Raw genomic sequence first — 19584 nt, forward strand, 5'->3', positions numbered from 1 at the left:
TAGGAGATCAAATATTTATTTCACTAAAATGCTAATCAATTAATCATTTATTTAAAATGCATTTGTTGTTATTCTGTCTTTCACTGTTCATATAAATCGGCCATTAAAATTGTAGACTGATTATTTCTTTGTCAGTGGGAAAATTCACAAAATCAGCAAGGGATCAAATATTTTTAAATAAGGTGCTTTATTCCATCCATGAACAGAGCGGGACACTACATGCGGGTGCTATACAGGAGCGACATGTGTTTAGCACTTAGCCGGGCATCGTCTGGCTCAGAGTCCTTACCTGAAATCCCTGTCTTATATACACTGGGAGAGAGGAAAAGTGGTCCGACACTACAAGATTACGGCAAACGGAAACAAGTAAACTGTGTGGGTAGCTTGGGAATTCCTGCATCCTGACGTAAGGTACGGTGGTGCAACAATCCAATAGCATGTATGAACAGTAGTGAACAAAAGAGACAGGGATTGCACTCACCATCCAAACAGTGTTTATTGATAGGTGTCAGGCATTACAAGCTGGTACAGGAGTGGAGATAGGGGATGTAACTGGGACAGTCTGTTTCACGCTACTATGACGCTTCTTCCAGCCAGTATACCGGCTGGAAGAAGCACCGTAGAAGCGTGAAACAGACTGTTCCGGTTACATCCCCCGCCTCCACTCCTGTACCAGCTTGTAATGCCTGACAACTATCAATAAACACCGTTTGGATGGTGAGTGCAATCCCTGCCTGTCTTATATATACCTCCCCTTACAACTCATCTGCCCCGGGGCATGTTCTAAGTAGTGTTGAGCATGAATATTCGTAATGCGAATTTCGCAAATATTTTGAGTATGGTGCTATATATTCGTAATGACGAATATTCTTTTTTTTTTTACATGCAAATTTTTATGAGAATTTTCCATGCAAATTTTCGCATGGAAAAAAAATTGTGAATGACCATAGCGAATATGCAAATTTCGCGAACATAGGGCGAATAATTGTCAATATGTATATATCGAATATTGCTCCGGCCGCTCATCACTAGTTCTAAGTCCGAATGACAGCCAACGCTGATGGGACAGAGCAGCGTCCCTGGTTGGCTAGACTCCCAGTCACGTGTGCAGCACCTCAGTGACGCCAGCACTGCTCATTCGTCAAGGGAGTCCCTCGGCCGTGGGTTGGGCTGAGCTTACGTGAGCCGGCTCACGTGACATGGGGGAAAAGGTCAAGCAGGGACCGTCTGTGAGTCTAAGAACGGGCGGTGCATGTAGAGAACTGAATGACCCGGATCTTCTAATGAAGTTACAGGTGAGTTGTAAGGGGAGGTGTAAATAAGACAGGGATTGCCAGACGATGCGCGGCTAAGCGCAAAACACGTGTCACCCCTGTATAGCACCCACATGTGGTGTCCCGCACTGTTTATGGATGGAAAAAAGCACCTTATGAAGACTTGATCAGTGCAGCCTTTTCATTTTCTACTTTGCAATATTGGATGTCTGTGGACTTTTAGGCCTTGCACCTCCATACAGTGCATTACCAGCACCTCACAAGTGTTCATCCCCATACTCCTGAAAACAACCAGTTAGGAGCCTGATTAAGTAGTGCCAGTTGTAATCTATTTTGTGGATAAAGTATTATTTAGCTCAGTGAAAGATGTATCAATATTAATGCAGTAATATCCCCCTGGTGGTGCATGCAGGTAGCCAGAATTTTCGATTCTTAGTTATTATGAGTTTGAGGGTACAATGTCTCTCCTTGGACTGGTATAAAGAATGTTTTTGGCCATGCATTGCTTCTTGGGAGAAAAGTATCCAAAGTAGTTCTCCTCCAAAAGGAAAAGAGTTTGCTCTCTAGGAAATCCTATTGTGGCTAGTTTCCCTGCTTCATGTCTTAAAGGGGTACTCCACTGGCCAGCGTTCGGAACTAAATGTTCTGAATGCAGTTTTCACGCTGCGGAGGTCGGCCACGCCCCTCGGGACATCACGGCCACGCCCCCTCAATGCACACCCCCTCCCATTGACTTGCATTGAGGGAGTGGGACCATGACATCATAAGGGGCGTGGCCGACCCCTGCAGCGCGAAAACAGCATTCGGAACATTTACTTCCAAATGCTGGCCAGTGAAGTACCCCTTTAAAGAGCTTTTGAACTTGAGCGTGACAGGAGGATTGTAACGCCTCAATGGTAGTCATACAGTAGAGAGCGTGCGATCTTTTTTGGCCCATTGAAGGTCCAGCATGTGCACCCAAAGGTCTGTTCAACACCACCTAGAAGAGGCAGCTCTGCCTTGTTTGCTCATGCTCCCCAGTGAAGGTGTTCCAGCTAGCGTGGTTATCCTGTGTTGACCTGTATTCCGACCCTGTCTCTGCCTGATCCTCTGGACCTCTTGCCTCTCTTGTGTATGGCCTGGACTGTTGATCACAGACCTGTGTTGTCTACTATGAAGACCTACAATCTAGACAACACTCTTGAGAGTGGCCCAAATCTAAGTTTGTTGGGTGGCATAGTGAGTCGCACCCATTGCCCATGACCGGAATTATCAGTCATAAAATATCCTTCAAACGGAGGCGTTCTCCTCCCCCTGGAGAAGACTTTCTTTGCATAGGATATGACAATTTGAAAGGTGGACATGTGTGATGTAATAGATTAAGTATAATACATAGGAAAACTAAAGATTTGTTGTAAAAGTGGGATGAGTAAAACTATTTGAATTGCCAAACTAAGAGAAAAAGGGAAAAACAGTAAACAATGGAATTTGGCCAAGGCAAACAGTATAGGTTTTTGCAAAGACTTCTCAATATTAAAAACCTTTTGAAAAACAAAAACATTTACAGATAAATACATTTAAAGTTTAAGGGAAATGGGAATATCAAGAATTGGAATCAGTGAGAGTTGTTGGAACGGCAGCAGTGAAGGATCAGAGAAGTGAATAATGCTTATTTTTGTGTTAACCCAGTCTGGCCTTTTTTTTTTTTATGAAAAATTTAAGATGTATCCCATCCAACAACCCCTTTCGCTTGTTAGAAATACAACTGGAGAGCCATGAAATTTGGAAGACAAGTAACTCAATGCTACGTGGTTGCTTTTTTAATGCCCTTATAGGTAGTACTATATTTCAACCTTTTTCCTGCAAAATAACTTTTCATTTCTTTTCTTTGATCCTTCAAACAAGTGCAAATATGACCTGAATAACTTTTGGGGAACCCTGCTGTGGAACACAAACCCAGAAATGTAACCACATCCTTCAAAAAATATGACCTGAAGCCAGGCTTTGGCAAATTCACCTGAATCAACATTTACTAGAGTATGGGTGAAATATTTCCAAAATGGATAAAAATTAAAATTAAAAAATATCACTTTCAATTAATGTAAAATTCAAAAATTTGGGCACGGTTAGTTAAACAATCCAACAGTTCTTTATACCGAATGTAATATATGTTTTGATGAAAGGGACTTTTATTTTAGGGGCATTGGGTAGACATATAGCTACAGCATTTTGTTGACCCATGTCCTATGCCAAACAAATCAATAACTTGGCATCCAATGTCTAGTATCCTCTTCATGAGCGGTGACCCATAGCTGTTATTATGATTGTATGAGCGCTGCCATTGTACTCATGTGATCAAAGCCATACTGTAACTGTAATGCATCGACTCAGCCCTCACATAATAAAAAACCTCCCACCTTCACTATTTAACACTTTTAATGCTGTGGCAAGATCAGTGCTCATGTATGGCCAGATACTCAGTATATATTGAAGGACTTAAAGGGATACTCCGCCCCTATAAATTTTATGCCCTATTCAAATGATAGGGTATAAGATGTTTGATCATGGGGATCTCGCAGCTGGGACCCCTGCGATCTCTGTGCAGCACCCGGCCTTCCTTAAGAACGCTGGGTGCAGGCGCAGGAGGTCGTGATGTCACGACCACGCCCCTCGTGATGTCACGCCACACGCCCTCAATGCAAGTCTATGGGAGGGGGCGTGAGAGACATCACACCCCCTCCCATAGACTTGCATTGAGGGGGCGTTGCGCGACGCCATGAAGGGCGTGGCCATGACATCACGAACCATTGCTGCCTGCAACCAGCATTCAGAACAAAACTTTCCAAATGCTGGGGCAACGGAGTACCCCTATAAAGGGGTACTCTGCCCCTAGACACCTTATCCCCTATGCGAAGGTTAGGGGATAAGATGTCTGATTGCAGGAATGAGAGGGGAAGCCATGTTGGGGTTTAAGAATAAGAGGGTGTAGCATGTTGGGCACCATGAATGAGAGCATGAGAGGGGATCCATGCTGGAGACCAGGAATGAGATGAGGAGCCATGCTGGGGACCGGGAAGGAGATGGGAAGACTCGCTTGGAGACCAGAACTGAAATGGAGAGCCATGTTGAAGACAAGGAATGAGATCTTCAGCCAGGCTGGAGACCAAGAATGAGATCAGCAGTCATGTTGGGGATTGTAAATCAAAACGATGCTGGGGATGAGTAAGGAGAGGGTGTACCACACTGGGGACCAGTAATTTGGCACTCGATAATAGACGCCATGTTTGTGGACACTTAACTGTTTTTTCCTTGGGCATCATGTGAAGATATCTGTGTGTGTGTTTTAAATATTTGAATACATGCATCAGAGGTGTATTTAGGACTGTTGGCCGGGATGCCGTGACATGAGCACCCCTTTTTATTGCATGGTTTCTGTGTTTTGTTTTCCCTCCGCAGTCTGACTAGTTGAGTTCTAAGCATCTGTGAGAGATCTGGTCCTAATTTTTAGGGGAGGTATCAGATAGGTAGTCAAGGAAGACCTTAGTTGGCCTTGGGCTCACCATAGTGCTTAGGCTGGTGACAGGGCCCTTAGGGTAAAGTTTTGGAGTGGGGCCACCCTTTTTAGGGTAATGACTCTTCCGAGGCATAAGGTGTACCAGGAACAAAACCAGGTCCCTAGGGCCAGGGGTCACAGACCTCCCCTAGCCCAGGATATCCTTTTGGACCAGACCTCATTTCGTGACTCAACTGTACAAATGTCCAATCCTCTTGATATTTGCCTGTCCTAGAAGTGAATAATTTAAAGGTATAAATAAGGTTTATATTTAGTTTATGTCATAAGTGGCACATGTAAAAATTATAAATAGGCAAGTGTATGAGATTTGTTAAAACTGACCTAGGGTGTGAATTTTTAAGTACATTTTTGTCACTGAAAGAACATGGATTTATTGCACCGTTTGATGGTCAGAAGAGCTCAAAATGTGTCCCCCTTATTCCTCTTATAGAAATTCTAAGTATGAGTGAAGGTCTTGCCATCCAAATCTGTAGGCCAGATACATCTGGCCATAGGACCTACTCACTTGGAGATTTTTCATAACGTGTTTTATGGCTTCCAACCAATTTTGACTTTTCAATAGGCTTTTAATTATTAGATGCATCAAATATTTGACCATAAAATCTCCCGAGATTTACATAATGCTCCATTGTTTCCTGTCACTTTGTTCCTCAGGCAGAAATAAGGGCTTGTAAGGCTTTTGTACTGTCAGGATACAGCGGTGTCCAGAAATATGATGTGGTTTGGCCAGAGGGTGAACCGCTAGCTCCGGTAACCACTTTAAGGAGAGAGATCCACTTCATACAAGAGAAGGTGAGTCTGTTCAATATCTGTACTTGGGCCCTATCCAGAAGTTACTTTTCCTTCTCTGCGGTGATCATTCATTTCTGATATTCAGAAATCTCATGCAGACAGAAAGGCTGAATGAAAACAATTCTTACTCCATATGCTTTCAGTGACTTGGAACCAAGCGCCAGTAATCCCAGCCCCTCTCCGATTCCATGGGAACTACATTTGTGGTTTACAGTTTCCTCTTCCATACTTCTTTAGTGTTCCTCCTATAGGGCACTCGTATTGCCAGATAAGACAGCTGAAAGTATTAACCCCTTGTCCAATATGGAAGGTGACTTTTCCTGGAGATTACATCTAGCTATTTGTTTCTGTTGAGAAATGGATCGCTCTTTGGTGTGTTTACTGTAGAGACAAATGGAGATGCATAAAGCTGGGCGTCACAGGATCATCTTTTCGTGCCATATTATACATGGCAGTGTGGGATTGTACTGTATACTGTAGAAGGCCCATTGGGAAAAACAATGAAATTTAATACTTGATTTTGGTTGCAGTGTAAAATGCTCTTGCTTCTAAGATGGAACTAGACTCATATGCATAGGACAGCAAGAGAAAAAGAGCATTATTCTGATAAAAAATATTGTTTTATTTTGCAATATAAAAAGGGTACTCCGCTGCTAGACATCTTATCCCTAAGCATAGGGGATAACATGTCTGATCACGGGGGTCCAGCCGCTGGGGACCCCTGCGATCTCTTCCGCTGCACCCCAGTCATCCGGTACACTGGCTGAACTCCGCTCCATGCCAGAAGACAGCCAACACAGGCTCCATGCCCCCTCCATTCTTGTCTATGAGAGGAGGCGTGACGGCTGTGTACTAGCACCGGGCCGGAGATCGTGGGGGCTCCCTGTGGCCAGACCCCCCCCCCCCCCGTGATCAGACATACTAACTCCTAGGGGTGGAGTACCCCTTTAGATTAAAGTTCATTATAAAGCAGTACAACAATACAAAGATCAATATATAGGGAACTGGGAATGATCCTAAAAACAAATAAGCAGGACAGGCTATAATGTGGAATATATCAATTTACAGTATCAAAGTATAAAAGTATAAAAATGGCTGATGGGATATTATCACTATAGGACCTTGCACAGCGTATTTACACAGTGAAATACGCTTTGTAAGTTCTACGTGGGACTTAATTAACTTTGTTCAGTGCAGAGATCTGCTACAAAGAGCATTGATCATTCTGAAGGCATGTCTACAAATTACATGGACAGCCCATTGATTTAGTCAGAAATGGTGTAATACCTCATTTCTCCATTGGGGGTGTTGTATGCAAATTATAAGTTTTCGCGCAGATGGTTACAGCAGAGGACACTCTGACCACAGCTAATGATTGGGGACCTCAAAGCAATCAATCCCTTTATGTAAGAAAGGTGGGATCCAGTTTCAATATATCTTTGGATATCTCAAAACCAGTTTTGATTCAGCGCTGATGACTATTCTATTTTCCTTTTAAAAACCCACCTAAAATCCTACAGCCTTGAATGTCCATTTCGACTGGTATCTCCCACACATCAATGTCTTTGTTTTCATTGTGCAGAGACATAACGAAAAACCAACATTGTCCAGACAGACAGCTCACACCAGGGGACGTTGTTGATCCTTTTAGTCTTCTGAAGTCAGTGGGAAGTTTCATTAAGATCCATTATGACTGAACATGAGCTTTACAGCCATAACTCCCATAGACATGAAAGGGAGAGTGCGCCGAAGGAGTCACATTACAGCAGAACGTGATGGATCATTCACCATGCTCTATACCCTTGGGCTCTACTCTCATCTTCTCTTTCTTTATTGACCAGCAATGACCTTTTTGCAGTCATTGTTAAATTACCTAATAGATCTGTACACAAAGACTTATTGCCACTGACTGTCCTGACATGACCAATAAAAATAAGAATTTAATGATTGCTCCTTTGATATGTAAAAGAGCTGTTTAATGCACATGGCACAACTTGCCAGTATATACGTGCAACTTACTAATATAAAAAATTAGTGACCCTCAATGGAAACGTGCAGGCACATGTAATAATGAAGCCTTGTTTGACATGTTGTTAATACTGATGTAACTGGGTTTTTGGGGTGTCTGCCTATAGCCCTTACTCTTGTTGTCTCTTTGCATTTGGCAGGTCAATCCTGACCCTTTGCTATCTGGGAGCTGGGGTACATTTATGTGGCAGTTCTTCTACCCATTATGGGTATGGGGTTTCCTAGAGGAGAAATAAGTCGGCACTTCCGTGGTTGGTAGTGGTGCACGTGGCAAACAAGTCCAAAGTATAATTAAAGTAGAGCCAGCACTCACCAAGTCTGCTTGAAGAAGTAGAAGATTTAGTTACATCATAAGATAATAAACAGGACGCATTTCGTCGAGACAGCAGAGGAAGGGTTTGTGCCGAAACGCATCCTGTTTATTACCTTGTGGTGTAAATAATTATTCTACTTTTTCAAGCAGACTTGGTGAGTGCCGGGCTCTACTTTAATCATACTTTGGGTTCCATAGGGAACATCCCTGAAAGATTAATAAGACTGACACAATGCTAACTCAAAACTAACTTTGTATTGCATAAAGGAAAACAACCGTGCATAAAATAACAACAGTAAGGTTGTTGGGTACAAAGCGGCTGTTTGGTACCTTTAGAGTTTGCACATTTAATAGATTGGGACTGTACAAAGTCTTGCTCCAAAGAGGTACTTGGTACTCTCAAAATGTCCACAAACTGATCTTAAGGTCTTATTATTAGTATAGAATTTCAGGATGCTCTATTGTGGAACAGAGAAGAAGGACTTCAGGCTTACCCTTACACAGGCTGTAATCAGGTCAGTACAGCTTTTCTTTCTCTTTACTGCTCCTGTAACCAGCTCTGGATCTCAGGGATCAACTTGCCAGCAGATTCCTCTCCAGGCCAGATCCTGGTAAGCTGCTTCCTCTGTGTCCTCTCTCTTTTTTGGCTCTACTGGAACAGAAAAACCGAAGATGGCCACAAGCATGTATACAAAAACTCTTCCTTCCCCAGCTTTAGACACTGCTCAGTTCATTTGCTTGTGAAGTTCACCATCTACTAGACTCTTCATGTAATTACAGCATACGCAACACAAATATAAAGTTTTCATTGACTTATAGCTCTAATTCTTTTTGTATAGAGTGGTGAACCACTGGATGATGTGGTCATTTAACCACTGGATGTGACATCCATACGATCAGTGGTCAGTGAAGTTTTTATTGCCCCTATTCCATACTAGGACCTGGATCACCTCCTTGTGCAGCCAAGCAGAGCAGCCCCATCCACTAAAGTTTCTGGAATTATTGAGAGAGGATGAATGGTGAAGGTCTACTGGGTCCCAAATATGGTGACAGGTACAGGAAGCTACAAGCAGGTATGCCCTTCTAACGTACAGAATAATAAAAATTTTTTTATTTTTTATAAACCTCTTTGATCTGAACAGATGGTTGTGTCAAACTTCAATTAGAAATAGGTGAAACTGTTTATTTTATTGTCTGGTCAAAGCCTTCAGCAGATGGTTATCTTATATGAATATCTTGGCCAAAGAAATATTTTTTTAATTTTATTGTTCATGGTCAGAGCTACTCTATACATGGGAGTAAAGGATTTATTCTTCATCATTTTAGGATACTTTACATAGAACACATCTTTAATTATTCCTGTGGGAAAGTATCAAGACGAAATTAATCAACATCAGTAGCTTTCGAAGAAAACTTATTGACAATGGAATCCAGTGATTCTGATGAAGGACTAAAAAGAAATTCTCCACCCCATGGGGTAATTGCCAGTTGTGTCTTATTTTGCCTTTCCTGCCGATTGATACAACAATTCAGCAATCACAAAGCAGTGTAACCTCCGGTGGGGGTCTGAACTCCCTGTCTACTTTTGTTTGAACAAAAAATACAATCTGACTACGAAGAAGGTTCATGGAGGGAACATGGAGGGAACAGGATACATTGAAGGCCAGGAATAACAACCATACCGGTAGGGACTTTCACCACCACATGTTCAAAGTGTTTGTGAAACAGATAGACGATTACACTTTCACATTATTCCTCACAGTAAAGTGTGCAGTCTGGTGTCTAGGATTAGAGATGAGCTAGCCAAGACCGGACAACACAGTCTCACTCATAACTTTGGGGTGACAGAGACTCGCCAGGCTTTCGAACATTGACAAGGTCGGCTCGTGGAAGCCTGGCAATGGAGGTTATGATAGCAGACGAATTGAGGAATATATATGGCGTTTTGGTACCTGAATAAATGGAGGAAGCACTAGGAACACTGAAATGACGTCAGGGTAGCCCGACATACCTTGCAGGTAGCAAGATCACAATCATTGCTTGCATTATATGTCATACAGCTCCCAGGCCAATTAGGATTCAGCACAGGGGTGGGTTTGAGAGGCTGATATAATCCTTTGCACTGCATTGCAGCCGTTATATTGTAGAGAAAGCTGGGAGAGAGTCAGTGCACAGAGAAACTACTGATACTAGAAAGCCTAGAAAGCCTAAATTTAATAGAAAGCAAATTAAGCAAAGCATTAAGCAGTGGCCTGACCTCAGACAGTGACCTGCCACCTGAATTCTTGTGTCCAGTTGGTGCACTACAATTTGCAGCAGTGTCACTGCAGAACAAGCCCATGAAAACTATCACATTACAATACCTAGCAAGTTAAATGGGCACTGTCATTAAAATTATTTATTGCTATTGCACTCTTTATAATGTAGTAAATAAAAAATCTTTCTAGTGTACTTTGTTTTAAAAAATTTGGTTTTATATGTTTTATTTGTGTTTAAAAAAATCTGCCACTAGGTGTCTCCCTACTTGTCCAGAGCACATTTCCCCCCAATCTCTTGTACAGACTTTGGACTCCTGCTGACCTGGCAGAAGTCCAAATTCAGGAAATGCAGTCTGGAGTGCTGAGGGGAGGGGGGGGGGAAGAGGGTGTGTGTGTGCAGCCTTAGCCAATCATAGCTCATCTCACACTGAACTGAGGAAGCTCTTTCCTGCATGGCTTCATATGATGTCTACCTGGGTTAAATATTAAAAGCATTGAGAGTCAGTGTGGAATAGGCATCTTACACCAATGTACATGTATTTTGTAGGTTTAATATAACATAAAGCTTTTTTACCTGTGTGTAACATAAATACCCATTGAAAGCATTGGAGTGAACGTAGAATAGCATGCATTAAAATCGTTGAGAGTGAAAGTTGACTGGCAGTTTCTCTGCCACGTGACTAGTAGGTGAGTGGAAAAATCCCCCTGAAAAAATAAAAATATTTCCAAATCTTTTTTTTTAAATATAAAAATATATCTGGTAAAGAAATTGTTGGAGGGGGTAGAGGACAGAACACACCTGCCATGTCTTCTGCCAGAATGTTGGTGTAAGTATCAGCACTAGTACAGGTATCAGCACTAGTACAGGTAGCAGCAGCAGCAGCCAGGTGCCTGGTGGTGGTAGCAGCAGCAGCCAGGTGCCTGGTGGTGGTAGCAGCAGCAGCAAGTAAAATTTGTCACTGACTTCAGGGGGTTGAGTGGTTTTGAAGAATAATGTGGCCCTTGTGGGATGGTAGACAAGTTATCGGTCATCTCAGGAGGAGGAAGAGTCTGACAATATGATGTTGAACCAGCTGTCCAGATTTCTCATCCTCTACAGCTACATGGCATGGTGGTGATGCTCTGCTGTTGGTCACACTTCTGCCCCTATTATACCAAATCCCTGAGCCACCCCTACACACAAAATAAACTAAATTTTATATATAAGTGTGGTGCCTTGGTGGGGTATGTTGGGTAGTTGGGGTGTTGCTGTTCTGGATTATAAAGGGCGCTGTTAACCCTTGTCACTCGTGACACCAGGGTGAGGGTTAAATACTGCAATGTTGCTAGGGCCTATCACCACCCTTCCCAAGAGCGATAGGTGAGTGCGAAATAAATGGATTGTCCACAACCACTGTCAACTGAAAACTTGCAGGAACTTTTACTGAGAATTTTCTGAAGCAGGCAATAGCAATAACAGTCCAGATAACATAGTCTATTTGTAGTTGAGCAGCGATTGACAGTTGGTTGAGATCAGATAAGCTCAGTTTAGCTTTAGGAAGATTCTGTTGCATAGATCCGCTGGATTTAGGGGTGCGTTTAGGTCCAGTGATCTTGCGGATAGTAGCAGGGAATTATATATATATATATATAACCGCTGTGGTATAGGCCGAGGCCGCAAGACTTTGGCCTAGTAAACGTACTTGAAAATTGCGGAGGTCCTACCTCATTCAGAGTCAGCAACCCAAGAGATGCTGCTTGCTTGGCAGCACAGGAACAAGAGAGAGATTAATGGCTGCAGCTCCCTTACATGGGCAGGGGCTGGCCGTTTTGGATTGGTCCAAAACAACTGTCACTCACCGTTACACGGCATTATGGGACAACACGTGACTCAAGAACCATCTAAGGTACTTCAACATACCATAGAGTTCTGAATCAAGTCACATGACCCGCAGGTCCTGCGACGCTAAACAAGTGAGTAATACAATATACATATTTACAATGATAATATTTATAAATATCAAGTTACTAAGGGGTGACTAGGGGCTAACTAGGGAAGCGGACCCCAACAGTCCTAGGGACTCTGACTTTGGGGACCCCACTAACCAAGGCCCAGTATGAAATACGGTGCCGGGACACCACACAAGAAACACTTTAAAGTAGGTAAAATAATTTTCAATGACCAATAATTCCAGTATATAAGTATACTTGTAAATATAAGTAAATACATACCACCACACAGTAACTGGATAATACTGCCATACTGTACTGAATAAAACCACTATAGGCAGACCAGTATACTATACAGAAGCTGTATACAATATAAGTGATTATATACAGGACCGTATGGCGGTTGATACCAGCTGTACACAGGATGTGTACACCATACGAGTGATTACAGTTACAGCAAGGGACTCACAATTACGTATTTTATGATCGGCGGTGTCCTCTTTCTTTTCCTTTTCTTCTCTGTCTGGATCAGACTGCAATGTCTATCTCTTACCATCTGCAGGACAAACATTACATTTTTCCAGTGCCGTCCCCTCCTCTACACAATCTTTCCATCTATAAGCCCACAAACTGTAATAATGCCCTCCTTGGTGTCCTGTACAGTAAAAGGGCAGGTAGGTAGGTAGCCAGTTAAATAGTTAACAAGGTAGGTAGATCAGGAAGCCAGATATGTAGGTAGGTGACTAGACAGGTAGGTAGGTTGCTAGCTACGAACTTAGGCAGCCATGTATGAAGGCCAAGTATGTACATAGTTAGGTAGCTAGGTATGTAGGTAGGTAGAAAGATATGTAGGTAGGTAGTTAGGCAGCCAGGTATGTATTTAGTTAGATAGCCAGGTATGTAGGTAAGTAGTTAGGCATCCAGGTACAAAGCTAGGTAGCCAGGGAGTCAGTCAAGTAGGTAGCCAGCACCCCCCCCCCCCCACCCAGTGGCGGATCCACAGTCTAGTTTTGGGAGGGGCACTATGAAAACCCCCTATGTAGTTGGTAGGTAGCCCTCCTATTAGTTTGGTAGTTTGTCCCCATATTTGCTAGGCAGGAACATAGTAGATAGTCCCTCACATTAGGTGTAGGCAGCAGAGTTCCCCCATATTTGGTGTAGACAGCAGAGTTCCCCCATAGTGGGTGTAGGCAGCAGAGTTCCCCCACAGTGGGTGTAGGTAGCAGAGTTCCCCCACAGTACGTGTAGGCAGCAGGGTCCCTTGACAGTAAGTGTGGGTAGCAGGGTCCCCCCACAGTAGGTGAAGGCAGCAGGGTCCCCCCACAGTAGGTGTAGGCAGCAGGGTTCCCCCACAGTTGGTGTAGGTAGGAGAGTTCCCCCACAGTACGTGTAGGCAGAAGGGTGCCTTGACAGTAAGTGTGGGTAGCAGGGTCCCCCACACAGTAGGTTAAGGCAGCAGGGTCCCCCCACAGTAGGTGTAGGCAGCAAGGTTCCCCCACAGTAGGTGTAGGCGGCATGGTCCCCTCACAGTAGATGTAGGCAGCAGGATCCCCCCACAGTTGTTGTAGGCATCATGATTCCCCCCACAGTAGGTGTAGGCAGCAGAGTTCCACCACAGTAGGTGTAGGCAGCAGGGTCCCTCGACAGTAAGCGTGGGCAGCAGGGTCCCCCCACAGTAGGTGAAGGCAGCAGGGTCCCCCCACAGTAGGTGTAGGCGGCAGGGTTCCTTCACTGTAGGTGGCAGGATCCCCCCACAGTAGGTGTAGGCATCAGGATTCCCCCCACAGTAGGTTTAGGCAGCAGAGTTAGAGTCCCCCCTATCAGTAGGTGTGGACAGCAGAGTTAGAGTCCCCCCCTCAGTAGGTGTAGACAGCAGAGTTAGAGTCCACCCAGTAGGTGTAGGCAGCAGAGTAAGAATCCCCCCCCAGTAGGTGTAGGCAGCATAGTTAGAGTCCCCCCTAGTATGTGTAGGCAGCATAGTTATAGTCCCGCCCAGTAGGTGCAGGCAGCAGCGTTAGAGTTCACCCCTCCAATAGGTGCAGGCAGCAGAGTTAGAGTCCTCCCCAGTAGGTGTAGACAGCAGAGTTAAAGTCCCCCACCCAGTAGGTGCAGCCAGAAGAGTTAGAGTACCCCCCCAGTAGGTGCAGGCAGCAGAGTCAGAGTCCCCACCCAGTAGGTGTGGGCAGCAGAGTTAAAGGCCCCTGCAGTAGGTGTAGGCAGCAGGATCGCCCCACAGTAGGTGTAGGCATCAGGATTCCCCCACAGTAGGTGTAGGCATCAGGATTCCCCCACAGTAGGTTTAGGCAGCAGAGATAGGGTCCCCCCAGTAGGTGTAGACAGCAGAATTAGAGTCCCCCAGTAGGTGTAGGCAGCAGAGTTAGAGTCCCCCCCCCCCAGTAGGTGTAGACAGCAGAGTTAAAGTCCCCCCCCCAGTAGGTGCAGGCAGAAGAGTTAGAGTCCCCCCCCAGTAGGTGCAGGCAGCAGAGTTAGAGTACCCCAGTAGGTGCAGGCAGCAGAGTTAGAGTTCACCCCCCCCCCCCAGTAGGTGCAGGCAGCAGAGTCAGAGTCCCCTCCAGTAGGTGTGGGCAGCAGAGTTAAAGGCCCCTGCAGTAGGTGTAGGCATCAGGATTCCCCCACAGTAGGTGTAGGCATCAGGATTCCCCCACAGTAGGTTTAGGCAGCATAATTAGGGTCCCCCCTATCAGTAGGTGTGGACAGCAGAGTTGGAGTCCCCCCCAGTAGGTGTAGACAGCAGAGTTAGAGTCCCCCTCCCAGTAGGTGTAGGCAGCAGAGTAAGAGTCCCCACCAGTAGGTGTAGGCAGCAGAGTTAAAGTCCCCCCCAGTAGATGTAGGCAGCAGAGTTAGAGTTTCCCCAGTAGGTGCAGGCAGCCAAGTAAGAGTTCACCCCCCCCCCAGTAGGTGCAGGCAGCAGAGTCAGAGTCCCCCCAGTAGGTGTGGGCAGCAGAGCTAGAGTCCCCACCCCAGTAGGCGTAGACAGCAGATTTAAAGCCCCCCCCCCCCAGTAGGTGCAGGCAGAAGAGTTAGATTCCCCCCCCCCTCCAGTAGGTGCAGGCAGCAGAGTCAGAGTACCCCCCCCAGTAGGTGTGGGCAGCAGAGTTAAAGTCCCCCGCAGTAGGTGTAGGCAGCAGAGTTAAAGTCCCACCAGTAGGTGTAGGCACCAGAGTTAGAGCTCCCCCCCCCCCAGTAGGTGTAGGCAGCAGAGTTAGGTCCCCCCCCCCAGTAGTTGCAGGCAGCAGAGTCAGAGTCCCCCCCCCAGTAGGTTTAGGCAGCAGAGTTAGATTCCCCCAGTAGGTGTAGGAAGCAGAGTTGGAGTCTCCCCCAGTAGGTGTAGGCCGCAGAGTTAGAGTTTCCCCCCAGTAGGTGTAGGCAGCAGAGTTAGTGTTTCCCCCCAGTAGGTGCGGGCAGCAGAGTTAGAGTCCCCCCAGTAGGTGTAGGCTGCAGAGTTAGAGTCCCCCCCAGAAGGTGCAGGCAGCAGAGTTAGAGTCCCCCACCCACCCCCCAGTAGGTGCAGGCAGCAGAGTTTTTCCCCCTCCCCCTGTCCCCCCCTTGCCAGGTTTAAAAAAAAATTATGCTCACCTGGTGTCCCACACAGCAATCTTCTCCTCCGGAGCACAGCAGGGACCCATGTGGACCCATGTCTTCCTTCCTCCACAGTGCAGGCAGCAGCGTTAGAGTTCACCCCCTCCAATAGGTGCAGGCAGCAGAGTTAGAGTCCTCCCCAGTAGGTGTAGACAGCAGAGTTAAAGTCCCCCACCCAGTAGGTGCAGCCAGAAGAGTTAGAGTACCCCCCCAGTAGGTGCAGGCAGCAGAGTCAGAGTCCCCACCCAGTAGGTGTGGGCAGCAGAGTTAAAGGCCCCTGCAGTAGGTGTAGGCAGCAGGATCGCCCCACAGTAGGTGTAGGCATCAGGATTCCCACCACAGTAGGTGTAGGCATCAGGATTCCCCCACAGTAGGTTTAGGCAGCAGAGATAGGGTCCCCCCAGTAGGTGTAGACAGCAGAGTTAGAGTCCCCCAGTAGGTGTAGGGCAGCAGAGTTAGAGTCCCCCCCCCAGTAGTGTAGACAGCAGAGTCCCCCCCAGTAGGTGCAGGCAGAAGAGTTAGAGTCCCCCCCCCAGTAGGTGCAGGCAGCAGAGTTAGAGTACCCCAGTAGGTGCAGGCAGCAGAGTTTAGAGTTCACCCCCCCCCCCCCAGTAGGTAGCAGGCAGCAGAGTCCCCAGAGTCCCCTCCAGTAGGTGTGGGCAGCAGAGTTAAAGGCCCCTGCAGTAGGTGTAAGGCATCAGGATTCCCCCACAGTAGGGTGTAGGCCATCAGGATTCCCCCACAGTAGGTTTAGGCAGCATAATTAGGGTCCCCCCTATCAGTAGGTGTGGACAGCAGAGTTGGAGTCCCCCCCAGTAGGTGTAGACAGCAGAGTTAGAGTCCCCCTCCCAGTAGGTGTAGGCAGCAGAGTAAGAGTCCCCACCAGTAGGTGTAGGCAGCAGAGTTAAAGTCCCCCCCCAGTAGATGTAGGCAGCAGAGTTAGAGTTCACCACCCCCCCCCCCCAGTAGGTGCAGGCAGCAGAGTCAGAGTCCCCCCAGTAGGTGTGGGCAGCAGAGCTAGAGTCCCCACCCAGTAGGCGTAGACAGCAGATTTAAAGCCCCCCCCCCCAGTAGGTGCAGGCAGAAGAGTTAGATTCCCCCCCTCCAGTAGGTGCAGGCAGCAGAGTCAGAGTACCCCCCCCCCCAGTAGGGTGTGGGCAGCAGAGTTAAAGTCCCCCGCAGTAGGTGTAGGCAGCAGAGTTAAAGTCCCACCAGTAGGTGTAGGCACCAGAGTTAGAGCTCCCCCCCCCCCAGTAGGTGTAGGCAGCAGAGTTAGGTCCCCCCCCCCCAGTAGTTGCAGGCAGCAGAGTCAGAGTCCCCCCCCAGTAGGTTTAGGCAGCAGAGTTAGAGTCCCCCAGTAGGTGTAGGAAGCAGAGTTGGAGTCTCCCCCAGTAGGTGTAGGCCGCAGAGTTAGAGTTTCCCCCCAGTAGGTGTAGGCAGCAGAGTTAGTGTTTCCCCCCAGTAGGTGCGGGCAGCAGAGTTAGAGTCCCCCCAGTAGGTGTAGGCTGCAGAGTTAGAGTCCCCCCCAGAAGGTGCAGGCAGCAGAGTTAGAGTCCCCCACCCACCCCCAGTAGGTGCAGGCAGCAGAGTTTTTCCCCCTCCCCCTGTCCCCCCCTTGCCAGGTTTAAAAAAAAATTATGCTCACCTGGTGTCCCACACAGCAATCTTCTCCTCCGGAGAACAGCAGGGACCCATGTCTTCCTTCCTCCACAGTGCAGGCACCGATGAGTGACGTCTCATGTTTTCTCTATGTATGTTGCAGATACGGCTCACACAGTGGGGACTCCTTCACATGTATGTGTGTGTACTGCACATACAAGAGAAGGCAGCGCTGTCTGCTGGGGATACGGGACAAGTGTCCTGGATCCTCAGGAGCGGTCACAGCGGCGGGCCCTGTACCTGGCTGGCCCCTCGGACAATGTCCCATTGGACTGGCCGTCATTCTGCCCCTGGAGGAGTTTGATGATGGTGATGTCAGCAATTAAGTGGATCCAAGGTAGTGCCAGACCATTTGTCAAATGTACCAGATGTATGTCTGTTGGTCTGATCATCTCAAGAGCAGGAGATGGCAATGCTGCTGCCTCTGTAGGCTTGAGAAAAAAGCCTTCAAGAGAAGGAGAACAGCAGGGTATAGTGTACCTATCTCTGTACCTATGGTATCCTGCCATGTGAAAATTCTTTTCTATCTTACCAGATGCAGGAAACCAGGTGCAGCGCTGTTTCTGCAAAAAGAAAGGGTTCATAGCCAGGGTTCAAGTTTAGGTCTGTCTGCTGGCTACTACTAGCACTAGTCCACCACTGCCTGCTTTCTGCTGGCTACTACAACTACCACCAGTCCACCACCATTGCTGCTGCTTCTACCAGTCGTCCCTGCAAATATACAACCCATGATCCCAAAAAGGGATAATTTTTTTCCAGCTTTCATACATATATAAGTTATTTCTTCTTCACCATTTTGGGACACCAATTCTGTTGCAACTCCAATAAAAAAAACATTTTTGTAATGGAAAATGTCTTCCCTACTTGCCAACCACAACTACAAAAAGGCAGAAGAGATGTGACATCATGCCCCCTCGTGATGTCACACTTTCATGATGTCATGCCACACCCCTTCATTTCATGTCTATCGACATGCATGTTGTGATGATACGTCTCCGGCTGCGGAAACCCATCGTTCTAAACATACTGTGCTGCACAGGTGCTGCACAGAGATCACAGGGGAACCCGACAATCAGATACCTTATTTCCTATACTTTAGATAGGGGATAAGATGTCTGTTGGTGGAGTATTCTTTTAAACGGTTGCTGGCTTTATCTGTATGCAGTGAAAAGTGATGCACTAGGCCAGTGGAGGTGAGTGGCTATGCCTTTTAACTTCTTAAACTTCATGGGACGGGCGCTCTGCATCTGATTTGATAGATGATTCTAGTGAAACCTCCCCAAAAAAGTCTTGGGGAGATTTCACATAACTAATAATATGTCCTGTGTACAACTAAAAGTGGATATGTACATGCTCTATATAGATAGAAGGAGGTCCTCAGAATGATTTCCTCTGGTGGGCCCAACGAACCTCAGGCCAACACCACATTAGAGGACATTCAGCTGTCTACATCAACGGTCATATAGTAATTCAAAAATACCATCCAAATTATTTTAGATTTTTAAATTTTCTTCACCTTAAAGAGCTACTCCACTTATAGACATCTTATTTCCTATTTAGAACACTGGGTGCTGTATGGAAAACGCGGGGGCCCCAGCAGATAGGGGATAAAATATCTAGGAGTGGAGTACCCCTTAAAGTCTAAATTTGTAACAAACAAAAACATTTCTAATGTATTTCTGAGTAGAAAATAAATTCTGGAAAAAGTATTTTGCACATCTCTACTCTGTAATGCTAAGGTTATTATCATTTCACCGTAACAATAATTCCATATGTATTCACATAGTTGTAGAATATGTATCTATGGAATATCCCCCACATAATATGTATCTATGTAATATCCCCCACAGCTGGTATCGATATCTGCTCTTTGTCTCCATACGTCAGAATACATGTGGTATCTGTATGATCTCTGGACATCTGGTAAGAAATATGCTTCTGGGTATTCCACATACGTTATTTATGGATTACAGAGTCGGCATCCTCATATGGCCAGATATACGTGCAATGTACAATTAACCTTTATTGAAAATCCTTCAGTAGTCTTTTATGTGGTGGACTATGTCATGCCGGATGGTTGCACCCATTCCTGTTGAAGCCTTTCATATTAAGGTGTGACCATTCTTATTTATTCACATTGAGGGGAGATGGATACAAGAGTGGTGCAAAGGAAAAGTG

At 46.1% G+C, this 19584-nt stretch overlaps 1 long non-coding RNA gene across 1 annotated transcript; it reads left to right on the forward strand.

Moving 5' to 3' along the window:
* Positions 1-5460: 5460 nt before the first annotated feature.
* On the forward strand, positions 5461-10331 carry LOC130274393 (uncharacterized). Its single transcript, XR_008844356.1, has 3 exons — positions 5461-5619; positions 8899-9033; positions 9287-10331. It is a non-coding gene; the product is annotated as an uncharacterized LOC130274393 (long non-coding RNA).
* Positions 10332-19584: the final 9253 nt, after the last annotated feature.

The sequence above is a fragment of the Hyla sarda genome, chromosome 5 (assembly GCF_029499605.1).
Source record: "Hyla sarda isolate aHylSar1 chromosome 5, aHylSar1.hap1, whole genome shotgun sequence".
NCBI lineage: Eukaryota > Metazoa > Chordata > Amphibia > Anura > Hylidae > Hyla > Hyla sarda.